The 20,143-nt window shown below is 42.9% G+C and overlaps 1 protein-coding gene and 1 non-coding gene across 3 annotated transcripts in view; both read right to left on the bottom strand.

Annotated features, from left to right (window-relative positions):
- LOC126475218 (CYFIP-related Rac1 interactor B) overlaps positions 1–20,143 on the bottom strand; it is a 411,164-nt gene that overhangs the window by 309,234 nt on the left and 81,787 nt on the right. The gene's annotated exons all lie outside the window — the stretch shown is intronic.
- On the bottom strand, positions 10,540–10,614 carry Trnas-cga (transfer RNA serine (anticodon CGA)). Its single transcript has one exon. It is a non-coding gene; the product is annotated as a tRNA-Ser (tRNA).

The following is a 20,143-nucleotide window of genomic DNA, read 5'->3' as shown; positions in this document are numbered from 1 at the left end:
TACGTGGGCACCCATAGGTCCATTGGAGCTCTTGTAAGGCACCATGATGCCCAAGCAGTATCGTACACTGATTGCAGACCACGTACACCCCTTCACAACGATCATGTTTCCCGACGGCAGTGGTATTTTTCAGCAAAATAATGCGCTGTGTCACAAAGCCAGGAGAGTGATGGAGTGGTTTGAGGAACACACTGGAGAGGTCCAGATGATATGCTGCCGCCCCCCCCCCCACCCCCTCCCCCCGCGCCACACCAAGTCGCCAGATCTGAACCCGGTCGAATGTGACTGAAAGCGACGTCAAGCATATCGCCCTCCCACCCGGAATTTACGGGAATTAGGTGAATTGTGTGTGCAGGTGCGGTGCCATCTCTCTCCAGCGACCTACCAAGGCTTCATTGTTTCCGTACCACGACGCTGCCAAAAGTGGACATACCGGCTGTCAGTTAGGCGATCGTAATGTTCTGACTGATCATTGTATGGCGCTGTGAATGCAAGAAAGACGAATAGAAATGTTTCCATTTGTAATGCATTAGGAACAGAACGTAGGTAGAAAAAGTCAAAATGGTGAGAAGGTCATAATGTTGATTTTATTATTAACCACTACTTACACAATTTTGAAAGGTATGTGCTAAGGTCTGATCAGCGTAGCTCCAGAAAAAGTCGGTAGTTGCCAACCGCAAGGTGGAACGAGTATAATATGTTTGAGTAGTTGGTTCTTTGATGGTTAAGAGAGCCGGGCGCGTGCAGTAAAAAACCAAGAGTCACAGGTAGGTGCCCGGAGGAAGCAGACGTGTGGTGACAGCGTTAAGGTAGTTCGCGCTCGATGTACCTGACCAAACTTTAGCACATAAATGAGAGAAGATATATAATGATTTCAAAATGGTTTTTGTTAGATAATGTTCAGAGTCAGGATTTGTATGTCCAAGGTTTGACACAGAAAGCGTTTGGTAAAATTTTTTGTAAGAGTGATTCGGCCCTGATGTTTACTTGCTGAAATTATATCTTGACTTGGTTCAAATGGTTCAAATGGCTCTGAGCACTATGGGACTCAACTGCTGAGGTCATTAGTCCCCTAGAACTTAGAGCTAGTTAAACCTAACTAACCTAAGGACATCACACACATCCATGCCCGAGGCAGGATTCGAACCTGCGACCGTAGCGGTCTCGCGGTTCCAGACTGCAGCGCCAGAACCGCGCGGCCACCTCGGCCGGCTATCTTGACTTGAATAATGCTAGTTGTGCAATGGCATAAAATTAGTTATTTGAAATAACTTTGCTTTGATAACGTTAGTTATACCAAAATCGATTTCAAACTATGAACTGCACATATATACGGGTATAATATGTTTGAGTAGGAGGATCTTTGATGGCTAAGAGAGCCGGGCGCGTGCGTTGCATAGAGGCATAATTTTCTTTACGTTCTTTCATTGGTGGATAACTATACTTTACTACTCATTTTCATATTCAATAAGCAAAGGATGTGGATTATGATTCAGGCTGTTAGATTTAAACACAATGTTGATCTCAATATACATATTGTTAAAATTTTAAGCCATACATAAAAACCTACCATTTCCAACATTTTTGTAGCACGAATCACTGTTACAAAAAATTTCAAAATGGAGGAGTGCAAGAAACAAGTTCACAGATGCAGTCAGATGCAGGTCTGTTGAATAATTAGTTTAGAACAATCTTATCAATGATGCAATCACAAATAAAAAAAGGCAACAATTTTGGTTAGATACTTTCAATTTGTTCAATTTGCGCACTGGAGAGGTCGACGAGGTGCTGTAAAGCGCCATATTTGCGCCTGCTGGCCAGAACTGGAACTAATTTTTTTCCAGCGTAAGTCGGTTCCGCACAGACGCATTTGATTATCTTCCAAGTTCTGCGGTCATACAATTACCGTCCACACTGGGCCTCCTTGGGCGCTGCACTCGAATTATAGCCATCCGTTATCTTCACATCAAAAGTGACAGTAAACTGTTTGTGTGAAATAGCGTAGCTGGTAAGTGACTGCGCCTTCTGAAAAGAGGATGAGAGCAGCGGAAATTCTGGTCAGCGCCAAATACAGTAACGGACTGACAGAGCTACGAGGAAGCGCACGCCTGCGAAACACGTCAAGCGGTCCGCCATCAGCGGCAGAGTTACGTAAGAGAGTTTCCCGGGCGGATAAACGCAGATAGAGCGGCGGATTGGGGCGCCTTATCTCGCAGCAGGTGCAGCTGGCGGCTGCAGCACTGGCCGCAGAGAGCTGTTCTCTACCCAGCAGCTGCGCTGTGCTGCGGGCTGGCGTAGCCGCTCCCCTGTCTGCTGGTGACGTCACGGCGGCGATGAACAGTGTCGGCAGACTTCTGCAAAACACCAGCGACGGCCGGCGTTGCAGTCGAAAGGAACAAAGCGATGAAACTAAAATGACCTCGGCATAAGAAGTGTGCGCAAGAAAACACGTGTAAAGGGGCCTACACACCTTCAGTGTAACTGCGCAATCCGTCGCGTGTGCGCATGTGACATCATGTCCGAGTGACAACTACCACAGACAGCGCAGTTTAGGTAGGTCATTCGGGACGGATTTTCACGGCGATGATCATCTGTGCATTACTTTCAGTAATCGTACTGTTTGCACAGTTTTGTTTTCAGCCTGCTGAACTTCAACCTGTGACCATCATGAAAAATTGGTCAAACGCGATAAGCACTCGCGCACTGGGGATTCCGTACAAACCTAATTATGTATATAGATAGTATATCCATGCCAGTAACCAGAAATGTCGAAGATTTTTGCCTGTTATCGGTGTCGCTACTGGCAAGATACAGGTCTAGGGAATTCGAAGGCTGTATCAAAATCTCTACAGTAGTCCCTGAGACTAGCCTGAAGAAGCAAAAAAAAGAAAGAAAAAAAGAAAAGATGAATACAGCTTACGTTTTATGTTTGCATGCAGTAACATTTATCTACTATGATTTTGCCGGATGATGAATGGAACGTAAGTTCTAACGACAAAAAATGTTTTTTTTTCTTGTGATATAATTACAGGTTGACCATTTTCCGAATTTTTAAGTTTCTTGTACTGCGAAACCTTATTTCTCGGCAAATTTCAGAATCCTAGGTCAATGGGAAGCAGCTTATAGGTTTTGATGAGTGATCTTTGGTATCAGTGAGTAAGTCTGCGAGTATCAAAATATGTGACATACATGGACGTATCTTTTGATTACTTTAACTTAAAAATCTTAAACGCTTAACAAAGGCAAGGGACCTTAGACCATAATATGTAACATAAATTTGAATTTGATACGCCTACCCGTTCCTGACACAAAGGGGTCTCATCAGACAGATAGAAGGATAAAAAATGACAATTTTTCGTGTGATATAATTGCAGATTAACAATTTCAGGATTTTTCCTTTGTTTTTGCTGTGAGATGTTGTTTCTAGCCAAAGTTCAAAGATCAAGGTCAACGGGAAGAAACCTACAGGTTTGAGAAGTGGCTTTGCGAGTATCAAAATATGTCACACAAATGACCGCATCTTTTGATTGCTTTCGCTTTGAAGGTTAACTTTTTTACATTGTCAAGGGATCGTAGGCCTCAGTATATGACCTAAATTTCAATTTTGTACGTTTATCGGTTCCTGAGAAAAAGGGATCTTAACAGTCGCAGGCCGGCCGGAGTGGCCGTGCGGTTCTAGGCGCTACAGTCTGGAACTGCGAGACCACTACGGTCGCAGGTTCGAATCCTGCCTCGGGCATGGATGTGTGTGATGTCCTTAGGTTAGTTAGGTTTAAGTAGTTCTAAGTTCTAGGGTACTGATGACCTCAGAAGTTAAGTCCCATAGTGCTCAGAGCCATTTGAACCATTTAACAAAAAAAAAAAAAAAAAAAAAATGGTTCAAATGGCTCTGAGCACTATGGGACTCAACTGCTGTGGTCATAAGTCCCCTAGAACTTAGAACTACTTGAACCTAACTAACCTAAGGACATCACACACATCCATGCCCGAGGCAGGATTCGAACCTGCGACCGTAGCGGTCGTGCGGTTCCAGACTGTAGCGCCTTTAACCGCTCGGCCACTCCGGCCGGCGAACCATTTAACAGTCGCATATATAGACGAGCAGCAGAGTGCTCATATAAGGGTTCAATTTTTACGGGACCATAAAAAGGAAAGGTTTTGTGTTTTATTGAAGGCTACCAGAAGCTTCCTGAACTTTGGGAAATAGAATGGCATTCATATTGCAAACGTGTAAAGATGCGACTGCTTACGATGTTTTAACAGAAACACTGGAAGGTCTGTAGCCAGAATCGAGTCTTTAACAGTGTAGTAAAGAAAATAAACAACCTTCAGTCCACTTTTCGGGAGGAATTCAGGAAGCAAAACAGCTGCAACCCCACAACAAACAGTGACTCTCCTTCTTGTATCAGCCTTTGTCACGAACACTGCAGTAAAAACACAGAACTGAGACAACTGACAAGTGGACTGAGGGGAGAAATGACTGCAGTATACACACCTTCAGTTCAGATAACTGTACGGATTTTGACTTCGATACATAAGCTGGGGAGTTAAGCGGAGGGTTCGTAGGTCTCTTAAAGCGCCTGCGAAATTGTAGACGTTGCCCGCCAGCGGTTTATTTACAAATCGCGTCTAACTGTTTGCTTTTAAAATTGGTTGTAACGTTTTATGTTCTTCATATGCTTGTTTGCGAGGCCATCTTCCGCAGCAGCTCTTAAAATCTGTTACTATGAGTTATCCGTCTTGAGCTGACTGAATTTAATTAAAAAGAATTACACCAGACGCGTTTCGCTTTTATTTGTAAAGCATCTTCCGGTGTTATTCTGCAAATTGGATACATACGTTTGTACATTTTTGGTTGTTTTATGTTAAAAACAGCATTTTGTTACTTGCGGTGTTTCTTTACATATTCTGCTCCTTCCCTTCTTGCTAGCAGCGGTTGATATCGAAAGACTTCGTTTCACATTTGATGTTGGCAGTTTTTGCCATTCTGCAATATTTCTTGTGCTGCATTATTTACACTTCACTTTCTTTAACAGTTTCTCATACCGCACTGCAACAGTGTTCATGTCTGTTCGTTTGTACACATATTACCACACGCTCCATTTACCACTACAATGTCCGCCCCCGGTAGCTGAATGGTCAGCGCGACGGACTGTCAATCCTAAGGGCTCGGGTTCGATTCCCGGCTGGGTCGGAGATTTTCTCCGCTCAGGGACTGGTTGTTGTGTTGTCCTCATCATCATTTCATCCCCATCGACGCGCAAGTCGCCGAAGTGGCGTCAAATCGAAAGACTTGCACCAGGCGAGCTGTCTACCCTACGGGAGGCCCTCGTCACACGCCAGCATCATCATCACCACTACAATATCCTCCCAGATTCTGTCCTATAATCACTGTCAAAGCTATACCTGCTCCCCCTCCTCAAAAAATAAATAAATAAAAATAAAAGTTTGTCAGCCCACTCCCACTCTTCTCATGTCTCTACACACATACAAGACAATTTCGCAGATTTCACTAACACACACATACACACACAAAATAATGAAAAAAGAAGTAGTTTCACAGGTTGACAACTCTCATAACGTGAACTAAATCAGACGAACAGACATAAAAACTGGTGCAGTGAGGAATGAGAAACAGTTTAAGAAAGTGAAATGTAAATAATGCAGCAAAATAAGTACTGCAGAAAGGCAAAAACTGACAAGCGCAAATGTGAAACGAAGTCTTTCGCGTCCAACCGCTGCTAGCAAGGAGGGAAGGAGCAGAACATGTAAGGAAACACCGTAAGTAACTTGCACCTTATCATCAAAACGCTATTTTTAACCTAAAACAACCAAAAATGCACAAACGTATTAATCCAATTTGCAGAATAACCACGGAAGGTGCTTTATGAATGAAAGCGAAACGCGTCTGGTGTAATTCTCTTTTTAAACTGCAGTCAGCTCAAGACGGATAAACTATAGTAACAGATTTTATGATCTCGTTTGCAGGTAGATCACATCGAGAGAAACAAACAAGTATAGAAACGTTTAAATCTAGGACAGATAATTTATTTAACTAACTGAGTTACGTGTTTCGCCCTGCGCTGTGTCGGCGTTGATGTGCTGACGTGCGGTTGCTGTAACCGGTACGGCGATAGGTGGGCTGTGCTGGCTGCTGTGTTGGTGCCTACTCTTGTTGCTATATGGAGTGAGCAAGAATTCCACCGACAGAATTTACGAGGTTGTTCAGGCGCATTTTGGTGTATTAGGACTCATGGTCTTCTCTGCCTCGTTACAGAATAATTGCATTTCGTTTGATTTCTTGCCCGCCATTTGTCTTTGTGTCTTTACGAGTCCTGCACAGAAAATATCTGGTCAACGGTGCGAATGTCGTCGGTAAGAGTTGTGCATCGTGTTCGGATGCAAACCTGCTCCTTTCAATCACGGTGCTTGTTGACACCAGAAATGTCTTCTTTACTTCTGTTCTCGAGCCTCCATTCAGTACTCCAGGGTTCAGCCCCCGGTTTATTTATCCAGCAGTTATACATGAACGTTAACAGTGATTCACAGCGTGTTTACTGATGGAGAGTTGGTTCACTGAACGCATTGGAAGATAGCCTCTAGAAACTGAAACCAAACTTTTGAAGGAAGAATTGGAAAATTGGTAATATTTTACTCCTTAGCTTCAGTAAAAGCTAATCATTTGTTAAAAATAATTATCATTCCATACGGAACCTACTCGTCATCTATCATATGTGATACAGCAGGTCTCTATCAATCAAAAGTAACTGTAACCCATGTATCGAACATGACACATCAACCCTCTATGAAGCTAAAATAGTCAAATGTATAAAATGCTTACTTACTGCTGTTTATCGGGATTTTAAGGAGTATGAAGTTAGGAAACTTTAATTAACAGAAATCGGAGCTCGTATACCCTATTTATTTATTCTTTCAAGGCTTTTTATGAAATTAAAAAATACAGTACGTAAAAATTTCAGAAATGCAGTAATTTCAGAGATCAACTTCTGCAAAACAGCGTCCATTACATTTTCTCATATAATAATATGTATGAAGATTATTGGACTTAGGTATTTTGACTCCATACTCTAAGCTGTTATATACCGTGTGGAAAGCTTTCAAGCAATTCCTTTTTGAAATGAAACACAGGAAAACATCACAAATCTGGCATTTTACGAACTTATGACTGGAGCAACCTCGCACTTTACATCTAGATCTACATTTTTGTCTCTCAGCGTAAATTTCTGGCAAATGCAATGCATTCCTAGATCTTTTGCGTGCTGATGGGATCGTTTGTATTAGTTTACGTTTCATAGCTTCATATCTTTTCCTTTCGTCCAAAGTACTTGGGTAAATGGGCCCCAGTAGTACCTCCAGAATTCATGATTCGGTCAAACCTACGAACCACGTACACTTACGTATCTACAGCCTACAAAACTATTCATTTTCTCATTTACAGGAAATAAGATGTAAGAGACAAGCTACATTTGTTTTACAGCATTCACACACGTAAACATAACTGGCCCGATAGTGTGCAAAATGTATTCATACAGTCCGATTGTATCAAATTTGGTACAGTATTTTTACACGGGTTCTGAGACTTGTAAAAACATGCACAAACTTAGAACGTGGCATAAGTTAAGTATTTAGACTTATTTGCTTACAGTTAACATGATTATTCATGGTAACTAATTCTGTTTCTTACCTTTTCTTTCACGTGGCATCTTGGTTCGCGCTCGCTCACTGTGCTGCCACCTTTTTGTGACTGCGAGAAATTTGAAAAAAATGACGAGCGTGCAGCGCAAACTGTATAGTACGTGATACACACGGCCGCCAACTCAAAACATTGTTTCTGAGTTTGAGAAAAAATATCGCCCGACTGAGCTATTTGGTTTGCAGCATTAATCCGCGGTTTGTGTTGTACTTTTTAGTGATAGCATGTTGCAGGCTTTTTCATTACTGTGAAGGTATTTTCACAGAGACAAGCGTAACTGCGGTAACAAACCGAGTAAACCACATTTACATTGCAAATGTGTGACGAGCCACAGGAGACCACGGGTCAGTCATGCCAAAACACTCAGAAAATATTCCAGAGCGACCTCTGAAATTTTTGCGGTGTGGTTTGGGTACACGCTGTGTAAAGATCTGCAACGCAGGCGTTCTTTCATTTCAGTTCGCTGCAAGCTAGAAGACATCACGAAGAAATTCTTTATGAAGAATGGTACGAGAATAAGAAATTGGTACTTACACACAGTGTACCGTATGAACTGGATCCGGCAACACCAAATGATCACGATACGTTCACATTATTTGTACATAAAAAAGTATCACACAAATGGTCATCCTTACGTGTATCAAATGTTTTCCGTTTCTAGTAACAAAAACAGCTAGTAATAAGTCACATCAGTTTGTTTTGCATGTTGTGTTACATTCTGCTTGGGAGGCAGAATCGCTTATCTTGTAGCCACAGTCCAGTCGCTACACTAACGTCAATGACACAGCGCAGGGGAGACACACACAACTTAAAGCACACAGTACCGCAACGACTTCATTTATTTATTATTTATTTATTTATTTTGTTCCTCGGTCTTCTGACTGTTTTGATGCAGCACACCACAAATTTCCTTCCTGTGCCTACTTCTTTATCTCAGAGTAGCCCTTCCATCAAACGGCAGTTAATACACTGAAGCGCCAAAGAAACTGGTATTGGCATAAATATTCAAATACAGAGATACGTAAACAGGCAGAAGACAACACTGCGGTCGGCAACACCTTTGTCAGATAACAAGTGCAACAAGATCGGTTACTGCTGATACAAGGGCATGTTATCAAGATTTAAGTGAGTTTTAATGTCGTGTGTTATATTCGGTGCGCGAGCGATGGGGCATAACATCTCCGAAGTAGCGATGAAGTGGGGATTGTCCCTTACGACCATTTCACGAGTGTGCCGTGAATATCAGGAATCTGCTAAAGCATCAAATCTCCGACATCGCCGCGGCCGGTAAAAGACCCTGCAAGACCGGGACCAACGACAACTGAAGAGAATCGTTCAATGTGACAGAAGAGCAACTCTTCTCATTGCTTCAGACTTCAATGCTGGGCCATCAACAAGTGTCTGCGTGCGAACCATTCAACGAAACATCATCGATATGGGCTTTCGGAGCCGAAGGCTCACTCGTGTACCCTTGATGACTGCACAACACAAAGCTTTACGCCTCGCCTGTGCCCGTCTACACCGACGTTGGGCTGTTGATGACTAGAAACATGTTGCCTGGTCGGACGAGTCTCGTTTCGAATTGTATCGAGCGGATGGACTTGTACGGGTATGGACACAACTTCATGAATCCATGAACCCTACATTCAGCAGGGAACTGTTCAAGTTGGTGGAGGCTCTGTAAAGGTGTGGGGTGTGTGCAGTTGGAGTGATATGGGACCCCTGATAGGTCTAGATACGACTCTGGCAGGTGACATCCTGTCTGATCGCCTGCATCCATTCATGTCCATTGTGCATTCCGACGGACTTTCTCAGTTTGAGCAGGACAATGCGACACCCCATACGTCCAGAATTGCTACAGAGTGGCTCCAGGGCCACTCTTCTGAGTTTAATCATTTCCACTGTCCACCAAACTCCCCAGACATGAACATTATTGAGCATACCTGGGATGCCTTGCAAGAAGAGGTCTCTACCCCCTCGTACTCTTATGGATTTATGGGCAGCCCTGCAGGATTTAAATCCATCCAGCACGACGTCAGACATCAGTCGACTCTGTGCCACGTCGTGTTGCGGCATTTCTACGTGCTCGCGGGGTCCCTGCACGATATTAGGCAGGTGTACCAGTTTCTTTGGCTCTTCAATGTATTTGACGGAAGTATTCCAATCCCTGTCTTCCCTTATAGTTTTACCCTCTACAGCTCCTCTAGTACCATGGAAGTTATCCTCTAATATCTTAACAGATGTCCTATCGTTCTATCCTTTCTTCTCGGTAATGTTTTTCATATATTCCTCTCCTTGCCAGTGCTGTCGAGAACCTCCTCATTCCTTACCTTATCAGGCAATTTAATTTTCAAAATTGTTCTGTAGCATCAAGTCTCAAATGCTTTTCTGTTCGGTTTTCCCATAGTCCGTGTTTCACTAACTTACAATGCTGTGCTCCAAATTTACATTCTCCGAAATTTCTTCCTCAAATTATGGCCTGTGTTTGATACTAACAGACTTCTTTTGCCCGGGAATGCCCCTTTCTCTGCACTAGTCTGCTTTTTATATCCTCCGTGCTTCGTCCGTCACGTGTAATTTTGCTTCCATGGTAGCAGAATTTCTCCACTTCAGCTATTTTGTGCTCACCAATTTTCATATTATGTTTGTCGCTAATCTATTTCTACTACTTTTCATTAGTCATTATTTACATTTTTCTTCAGTTTACTCGCGGCTACAGTGTGTGCTGATTATAATGTTAATTACATACAACAGATCCTACAACTCTCCATCACCTTGACTGTAGACATCATCCAATCTGAAACTTCCTGGCAGATTAAAACTGTGTGCCGGACCGAGACTCGAACTCGGGACCTTTGCCTTTCGCGGGCAACTGCTCTACCAACTGAGCTACCCAAGCACGATTCACGACCCGTCCTCACAGATTTACTTCTGCCAGTACCTCGTCTCCTACCTTCCAAACTTTAGAGAAGCTCTCCTGCGAACGTGCGAGGACGGGTCATGAGTCGTGCTTGGGTAGCTCAGTTGGTAGAGCACTTGCCCGCGAAAGGCAAAGGTCCCGAGTTCGAGTCTCGGTCCGGCACACAGTTTTAATCTGTCAGGAAGTTTCATATCAGTGCACACTCCGCTGTAGAGTGAAAATTTCATTCTAGAAACATCCCCCAGGCTGTGGCTAAGCCATGTCTCCGCAATATCCTTTCTTTCAGGAGTGCTAGTTCTGCAAGGTTCGCAGGAGAGCTTCTGTAAAGGAAGGAAACCTCTGCTTATATCAATGCTTGGAAAAAATTACTTTATAGTAACTGATATCTGGTTTATGAAAATATTAAATGATTCACTTGTCCTTTATATCTCCCTATATCGTATGCCACAGAATTTAAAAAAAAAAAAAAGGTTCAAATGGCTCTGAGCACTATGGGACTTAACATCTTTGGTCATCAGTCCACTAGAACTTAGAACTACTTAAACCTAACTAACCTAAGGACATCACACACATCCATGCCCGAGGCAGGATTCGAACGTGCGACCGTAGCGGTCGCGCGGCTCCGGACTGAGCGCCTAGAACTGCGAGCAGATTTTTTTTTTTTTTCCAGTCCTGTTTGGAACAGATACGTTGATACTTTACAATGAGTTAACTGCATGCACATAATTGTTGTTAGATACAGACTAGTTCTATTCCAGTCAGTAAACTATGGGTACAATGCTATTTTGTTTGTTTACAGAATGAATTTTCACTCTGCTGCAGTGTGTGCGCTGATTTGAAACTTCCTGGCAAGATCATAACGCGCTTGCTTTCATTTCATACGCTGGATGCCATTGTACATGCGAATTGTTTTGGCTGTACTATTGTTTAAGCTGAGCAGTTTCTGGTAAAGAGGTCTACCACTTACGATTTCGTCAACGTTTATTGCTGGTTTCTCTAATTTTTTTCATTACGACAGACGCCATTCTGCCCTGAAATCCACAAAAAGAAACTGATACTATGGATGGTGTTTGTCTCATAACAGAGGGGAAGTTTTCGTTACTGGTAATTATGCTAATACTGCGACATATTACTGTTGTTGGTGTATAAGATGTAATATCCCGCGCTTCCTTGTACAATTCGCCTCATAACGGCTTCTGAATCCCCCTGGAAAAACTTTTTTGAGCTGTTTTTGTATTTTAGCTGTTTTATTATCAAGCACGTGAGGTGTAAATTGGGAACCAGCAAGCCCTTCGCCTCAGAGAGTGCGGAAGTCGTCTAAATACTGCACTCTGGCAGAGCACTTGACAATACAACGATACTGAAACTGAATTTAGTTTGAAATTACAATGAAATGAATACCCCCAGCTGCATACAGGTGTTGATATAAGTCAACGGGGGTAGTTGAGAATGTGAGCCGCGACCGGGGCTCGAACCCGTGTTCTCCTGCTTACATGGCAGACACACTATCCATCGGAGCCATCGAAGTCACAGAGGATAGTGCGACTGGCACGCCTCCCGTGAGACCCACATTCCCAACTTACTGTACCGCACTATATTCATAGTTGACTTATATCAACGCCTGTATGTAACTAGGGGTATTCATTTCATTGCAATTTTATTCTAACAAGATGCATGGTCACCGATGGTATCTATTCTTTCGGACATGTCGCTTAACGGATTGCTCTGTCGATGAGCTTTCTCCTCTCTTCCAGGCACGATTACACGTGAGACATGTGTGATCTCAAAAATTAAACGAACACCGAGGGTTACAATGTCTGGCTAAACACAAAACGTTACGCCGTTCTTTCTGAAGTCGCCAGCACATTCGTGCAGGCCGTGGGCAGGAGCTCTTCCCGCACTGCCGCGTCCGTTGTGGCAACCAGGAAATCCATCAACTGTTAACTGCGCTTATGCACGCAGAAGATGAGGAGATAGTTGAGCTGTGTAGCAGACACGCAACACCGAAAGGTCGTCTGCCATCGCCATGGAGCGGAAATAAATAACTCAATGCCATTCTTCACTTTTAAAGATAGAGTATTATCAAAGAGTAATAAATGAGAGTCTAGTGGAGTCGCCCTCACAAGGAATTGCTTTCTATACTACACTACACCCGGTTCCTTTAGGTGTAAAACTTTGTTACAAGCCAGGACCATTTATAATTCTACGAGAAATACTTCAGCAATAATGTCTTTCTTGTGGACGCGACTCAAGCATGTACCTACTAATACAGGCACAGATCCCGTATAAGTGGGCACTGACAAGCCAGTAGCCAGTGCAGATACCTCACTCCCCCATCTCCCCCGCCCCCCCCCCCCACCCCCCAGCCCACTGTCGGTCGTGCTAAACACGTGACTCATTTCGTCTTCCGTGAAGCATTTTAGTACCGCAGCAGCTTGCCGGAGCTAATGAATGCAGTACCGAGGATCTGTTACCCCGCCATCGTTTATCTCCGCTCAGCTACCTGTCTAGGCTCCGTAGCACACTGTACTATACTTAGCTCTCACTATAGGGCAATTATTTATTATACTAATGTTTCTTACGAGGGTTGGAATTTTAATAGTTGCAACTATTTATTTACAGCTCGTACAAAATAGATACGTGCTTCAATGTTTTACTGACTTCAAAGTAGTCACCAGCATTGTGTATAACCCGTTGCCAGCGACATGCAAGTCGTAGGATACTCTTAGCAGTGCCAGTTGTGTTGACAGTTCGAGCGGTGCGGTCTATTGCCCGACGAATTCGTAGCAGTTCTGAAGCGAATGCCGTGAAGTGTTTCCTTCAGCTTATAAATAGAGTTGAACTCACGAGGACTTAAGTCAGTGGAGTGCAGTAGGCGGTATAGCACTTAGCACCCCTACCAATGAAACAAATCAGTAACAGTTGGCACTGTACGTGCTTGAGCATTGTCCTGCAAAATGATGGCCAGATCCTGCAGGAAGTGTCATCACTTCTGTCTCTAAGCTGGTCGTAGGTTGTATTCCAAAAATGGACAGCTTAGAGACAGAAGTGATGACACCTTCTGCAGGACCTGACCATCATTTTGCGGGTCAATGCTCACGCACGTACAGTGAAAGCTATTACTGATTTGTCTGACTGATTGGGCTGCCTAGTGCTATACCACCTACTGCACTCCCCTGACTTAAGCCCTCGTGAAATCAACTCGATTTCTAAAGTAAAGGAAACACTTCACGGCATGCGCTTCAGAACTGCTACAAATTCGTCGGGCAATAGACCGCGACGCTCGAACTGTCAACACAACTGGCACTGCTAAGAGTATCCTACGACTTCCACATCGCTGGCAACGGGTTATACACAATGCTGGTGACTGCTTTCAGGGTCAGTAAAACTTTGAAACACGTATCTATTTTGTACGAGCTGTAAATAATTAGTCACCACTATTAAAGTTCCAACCCTCGTATTTATCGCACCCTCCGACATATTCGACATGCGCGAGTATCAGCTTACATATGAAGACATTCACAGCAGTTTCTGTCAGCACAATTCATTGCTACCACTTTTGATTACAGGTACTTCACACGTGTTAACACACTCACCGTAATAATCGTTAACACCAAAAATTCCATTATAGAGAGCTGTCAAAAATTAAAAATAAACATCAGGGATTTGTTTCAATGATTAAAATATCACCACTTCTATCTCTTTGTTACAGGCATTATTTTGCGTTTATCTACTGGAAATTTTTCTTAAATCGCTTCATTTTTTACGACCTCCAAACAAAGATACTTATCGACACAGGACAAATGTCATCAGTGAACAATCTTACAGTGCTGCTGATCCTATCTGATAAATGTTTTAAGTATACTGAAAACATTACAGGTCCTGTTACACTTCCTTGAAGCACATCCGATGTTACTTAGGTTTGTGTTTAATATTCTCCGCCCAGAGTAACGTAAATGGCCCTATTTGTCCAACATCAGTCGAGCTAATCGCATATCTGTGAAGATACTCCTTATGATCCTATCTTGTTTATGACTCGACGATGTGCTACACCTTGAACATCTTTCGAAACCCTGAGAAGACAGAGTGTACCTATTCATACATATCTGTTGTCTGCAAGATGTGGTGTATGGATATAGGAAGTTGTGTTTCAGACGTGTTGGTTTTTCCTGTAAGCGTGCTAACTCTTTGAGAAAAGCTTCTCCTTATGCAGGAACGTCACGGTCTTCAAGCATAGACCCGTAGACTATAGTCTAGAGCCCTGCAACAGGCGACTGTCAGCGATACCGTTATCTCATTCCGTGCATCTGCGGTTTTACCCTTTTTATAAACAGGAGTAACAGTCTTTTCTAGCCACGCGAGTCTATTCTCTGCGCAAGAGATATGTTATAATCTATTATGAAAGACAGGCGCTATTTGATGGAGAAATGAAATCGTGTCCTCACTCGAGGCTCGTCAAATGAAACACGTCGACAGCGGCTTGTTGGTAAATTGGCCGCGTACTGTAATTCTCAGAACTTTATTACTGTCAACGTAGCGTCAATCAAACATTCAATTTCTTCCTTATTTTATTTCTTTTGTGACCGAATACGCAGCGTTGCTCAGGTACGTATTTATTTCAGTCTTCCCCTGGGCCACCTCGTCTTGCACCTCTCTCTGTCCACCTCCTCCTACCCCCTTTCTCTATCCATCTCCTCCTCTTCCCTTTCTCTATACATTCCCCCCTCCCCCCTGTCTCTTCCTCCCCCTGCCTCTGTCCATGTCCTCGTCTACCCTTTCTCTGTCCGTCTCCCCACCTCCCCGCCCCCCTTTCTCTGTCCACGTTATCACGCTCACCCAAACAGGTGTCTGTTGGTTCTTACTCCCATAGTATTTCTTCACATTTCTTTACATGTGTACTAAATTTGGTTGAAATCGTTCCAGGGGTTTAGGATGCACTTTTCACCCATGGATATGCCCGCGTAAGGACATGTCAGATACATTTCACACACATTTGACATATTTCACGTGCATTTGTACAAATATTTCACCTGTGTCTCTAGAGAATTTCGCTCTGCTGTTTCATTCCCAGTCACTGAATGTTTATGATGTCGTACCTCCTGAACTATGTGCTGTACAATGACATAATTTTGCAGGTGTATCCAGTGGTATATGCGGCTATTTTCTGCGAAATGTGTTATGAATAGAGCCAGTAGTAAAGAAGTAAAATAAACGTCATTCATGACGCGGTAGTTTTGCACGCACCTAAATGGTTATGACGTCATATCTTTTGAAATATGTCTCTTACAATGATATATTGTTCTAGATTCATTCAGTGGCGTATGTGGATACTGTCTGCGAAGTGAGTTCCGAATAGAGTTAGTACTAAAGAAGCAATAAATTAAAACGTCATACATGATGAGGCAGTTTTTCACGGAGCTTAGTATTTGACGTCACATCTGCTGAACTATATGTCATAAAATAATGTAATTTTGCTGGTACCTTCACTGGCATAGGTGGATACTGTCTCCAAAACATGTCGCGAATACAATTAGTGGTAAATGAATTAAAACGTCATGCTTCATGCGACAGTTTTACTGCATGAGCATTGAGACAAAGTTTCGTAAAGGTTTGAAATAATGCTTTTTTTACAAGTCATTAAATGTTCTCATTCTCAACTACTGGATGACTGAAGCACAGGTAACGGCGCGCTACACTGCTTTTTCACCCCCACTTCTTTGATACGCAGGAAGTTCTTACCCCACTGCGAGTATTTCCAGAAAGTATGTGATATGTGTACCAAGTTTGGTTGAAACTGGTCGAGTGGCTTAGTAGGAGATGTGGAACATACACACATTCATACGTATGTACACCAATTTTTATGGTGTGTATGGATTTTTTGCCAATTTGTTGTGAGAAAAATAACATATAAAGAAACCATTACTGAAATATATTCTGGTCATATGTCTGTTAATTTGTCTTTTTTCTAGATTTTAGACTCGTAACGTAATGAAATAACGAAATTATAGTTAGAACAGTTCAGCAGTAGTGTGTACAGTTTGCCTGTGTGGACCATTCGTTCGTCAGTTTTACTCCTGTAATACATAATAACTGGGAATCGAACCCGGGACCCTTGGCGTGACAGACCGCCGCGCTGACCAATCAGCTATCGGTGCGGACTAATACATAATAAAAGCTAGACGAATGCAAGGAAAAATATTGCTGAGCTACCACACGAAATCACAAGTGGGTGACAAATCTTGCGTTAATAAGTATCTTAGTATGTTTTAGAAATGAGTTATTGCGACGCCACGCAGTAGCCGGAAGCGCTTGGCAGTGTAGTACCTGGCCAGGAGTGTGTGTGCGTTGACATCAGTGTGTCAATAGCCCGGCTGCTATGGGGTGTCAGGACACCGCAGCCCCAAATAGAGACATTAAAAAATTGCAAAACTGCGGGAGCTCTCGGAACGAGGGGATATTCGGCGAATGGACTGTCCTGCCCGTTGTCTCGTCTTAAATGCCATCGAGCACGTGTGGCATGTTTTCGGGAGACACACTGCAGCACATACACGTGCAGCAAAGACCATTCAGCGGTTGTAAATCGCGCTGGTATGGGAATGGAACGCCCAACCCCATAGACACCTTACCAACATCGATGCCACCACGTGAGCACGTTGCAGAGCGTGCATTTCCGTCCCTGACGAAAACACAGCCTATTAAGAACCTTGTCCCGTCTTTTGTAATGTCCGGGGGCCATCGTAGCTCGCGGTGACTTCATTATAATGATTATCTATAAATGAAAGTATGATTTCTGTTCGTCTCACTGTGTATAAGTTACATTCTGTAGTATTCTGTAGTAGTTCTTTCAATGTGTAGTCCAAATTTCATCGAGGTATGTTACTTGACAGTGACGCATGCGAAAGCTACTTTCGTCCTTACGTTTTCTACATCATCGCGTTTTAAGTGAGTTCAGCAGTTTTCTGATCTTACTGGTAGACTGAGACTAATTGTGTGATTATAAGGGACTGTGATACCTGATTCGAAGTTTAAAAGTGCAGAAAAGTTTAATTTAATGTGGAAAAAATAATTATGAGCAGAACAAAAATATTTATTCCTCGAATGAACTATAATCTGTGGTGAAAATTGCATTTTCAGATTCGCACAGGAAAGAAGAATTTTAGCACGGAGTCAGATGCACATATCGGGCCAAGTTAGTGAAATTTCAATTCAGTTATCCGTGGCGCACATTCTGGCTATTTAAAATATTAGGCCTCTATTGCAGCTAGTTTCACCTGAGCTGTAAGAACACAGGAAAAAAAGTTAGTCAAGTACCTATCAAGTAATGTGGGAAACTATTTATTGTTGTTGAGCATAACTGAATCTTCCTTTTCAAAATGGAGATGTAGCAACATGTTCTCCCATTTATTACGGAAAATCAACTACGTAATATGTTCCAAAATGCCACGCATGAAAAAGGGATTTTTCCGGGCCACATATCTCGTATTGTATTGGTCAAGTGCTTTGGATGGCCCTTGGACGAGGGACCATTCGTACACCCAATACAAGGATCGTCTTACAGTAAGTATTCTGCAGTACAGGGTCAAATCTTCCTGCGGCTTAGGCAAATGCATTAGATGTGGTTTACTGTCCGCCATAAGTGGCTTATAGAGGTAGCATTTATTTCATCGGCGATTCCTGAGAAGAACCAAAACACATGGCATTCGGGTACCAAAGCCGAGTTGAGAATTCCAAGACGGCTAAGCACAGTAAATGGCCGAAATTTTTAACGATACATTCCTGAGATCCAGATTTTCTTGATATCTTTATCCGTCTTATAGATACAGTAGTTCAACGTTACTCTACTTGTACATGTAAAATAAGCACATAAAATTCGGTGTGAGGCGACATCTAGATAAAAAGTATCTGTAGAAAATGTCTCAATTTTTAACGATATAGTCTCTAAGTATTTATCTATAAGATCCATCTTCCCGTTTTCAAAAACCTTTATTCGTTATTGAGAAATCCCCAAAAAAACATGGTTTTTGGGTACCAAAACCGAGTCGCAGATTCCAAGACAGCTATGCATAGAAAATGGCTGTGAGTTTGACGACATATTCCTACGATCGCGATCTCGAGAAAACGTCAAAGTTTTCTTGATATCTTTATCCATCTCCGCGATACAGAGTTTCAAACTTACCCTACTTGCAGACGTAAGTCTGCACATAAAACGCGGTGTGAGGCGAAGATGTAGTGACGTAGCACGGAGAAATATGCCATAAAAGTGTCTGCGTTATCATCAGAAGGGTTCTGGGCATCCCATGTTGTTTTGGTACTAAAGCAAATGTAAAACTTTTGTGCACGTAAAATCCAGCCTGGGGTGTAAAATTATGTGGTTTTGCGTTATTTCAGTTTCACACGAGTAAACTATCGATCCAAGACTGACTGAAAAATGGTTTACCAGCGATCTCATTCTATCTTCCTCAGCACGTTTAAAGTTTTCCCAAAAATCTGGACATGCGAACATGTTCCCGAATTTCTGTGCTGAGAGGGGAGGAGAGACAGTGGCATTGGAAAAGAGACGGAAAAGTAATAAATACTGGAAGGTAGTAGACAGTGGTTGCGGTATAGAAAGAGCGGAGGAGGCAATGGGATTGTGAGAGAAAGAGAGGGACAGAGAGACATTGAAACATAGTTGATAGTGACAGAACAGTGCTAGGAAAAGAGTGAAGAAGAAAGTGCCAGAATAAGAATGTGTAAGTGGATGGGAGCCAGTGATAATGAGAGACACAGTCTGCGACAATGACAAAGAGGAAGAGGGAAGTCTTGACAGTGAGAATAGACAGCGGTGGAAGGAGTGAATGAGATAGCAGCAGTAAGAGAGAACAAGAGGAAGATAGTGACAGTGACAGGAGACAGTAGCAGTAGGACAGAACGAAGGAGACTGTGGCTTTGAGACAGGGGACGGGGATAGTTAGAGAGATACAAAGAGTTAATAAGCTGGACTGAATGAGTTAGTAAGAATGGGTAAGCAGGAGCGGATGGATATGAGGAACTTAAACTATGGAGCGTTGCAAGTTAAAAAGAGCGCAAATATGTTGACACGTCAAAATTTTTGTGAATTAAGATTTTTAAAGGTGCTGGGGAAGGTAGAATGAGGCAGCTGACACCCCAGTTTTCAGTCGGTCTTTTGATAAACATGAACAAACTGGTCTTTTTTGTACTTCGACAGGAGCACTTTTCCGCTGATTAATTCCGTATGTCCTGTAAAACTTTGTAATAAACTATAAGCAAACACGAACGATCAGCAGAAATATGTATTTCTAACATCACCAGTGCCGATAAAAAGCGCGGGCCCATCTACTTTACTTCATCGCGCCTAGTCTCGTGTCGTGAGCCCGTTCGCTGACACGTTATTTCCGTGTACGGCGGGCGTTCGATCGCGAGGACGATTCTGTACTACGTGAGGTTACACACACCGTGCAGATATTGCCGGCGTCGAAGAGGTAAGCAACGTAGTAGGCACCGTGTTG

The sequence above is a fragment of the Schistocerca serialis genome, chromosome 4, assembly GCF_023864345.2.
Source record: "Schistocerca serialis cubense isolate TAMUIC-IGC-003099 chromosome 4, iqSchSeri2.2, whole genome shotgun sequence".
NCBI lineage: Eukaryota > Metazoa > Arthropoda > Insecta > Orthoptera > Acrididae > Schistocerca > Schistocerca serialis.
Note: the sequence above shows the minus strand (reverse complement) of the source record. Positions and strands in the feature narration are given on the sequence as shown.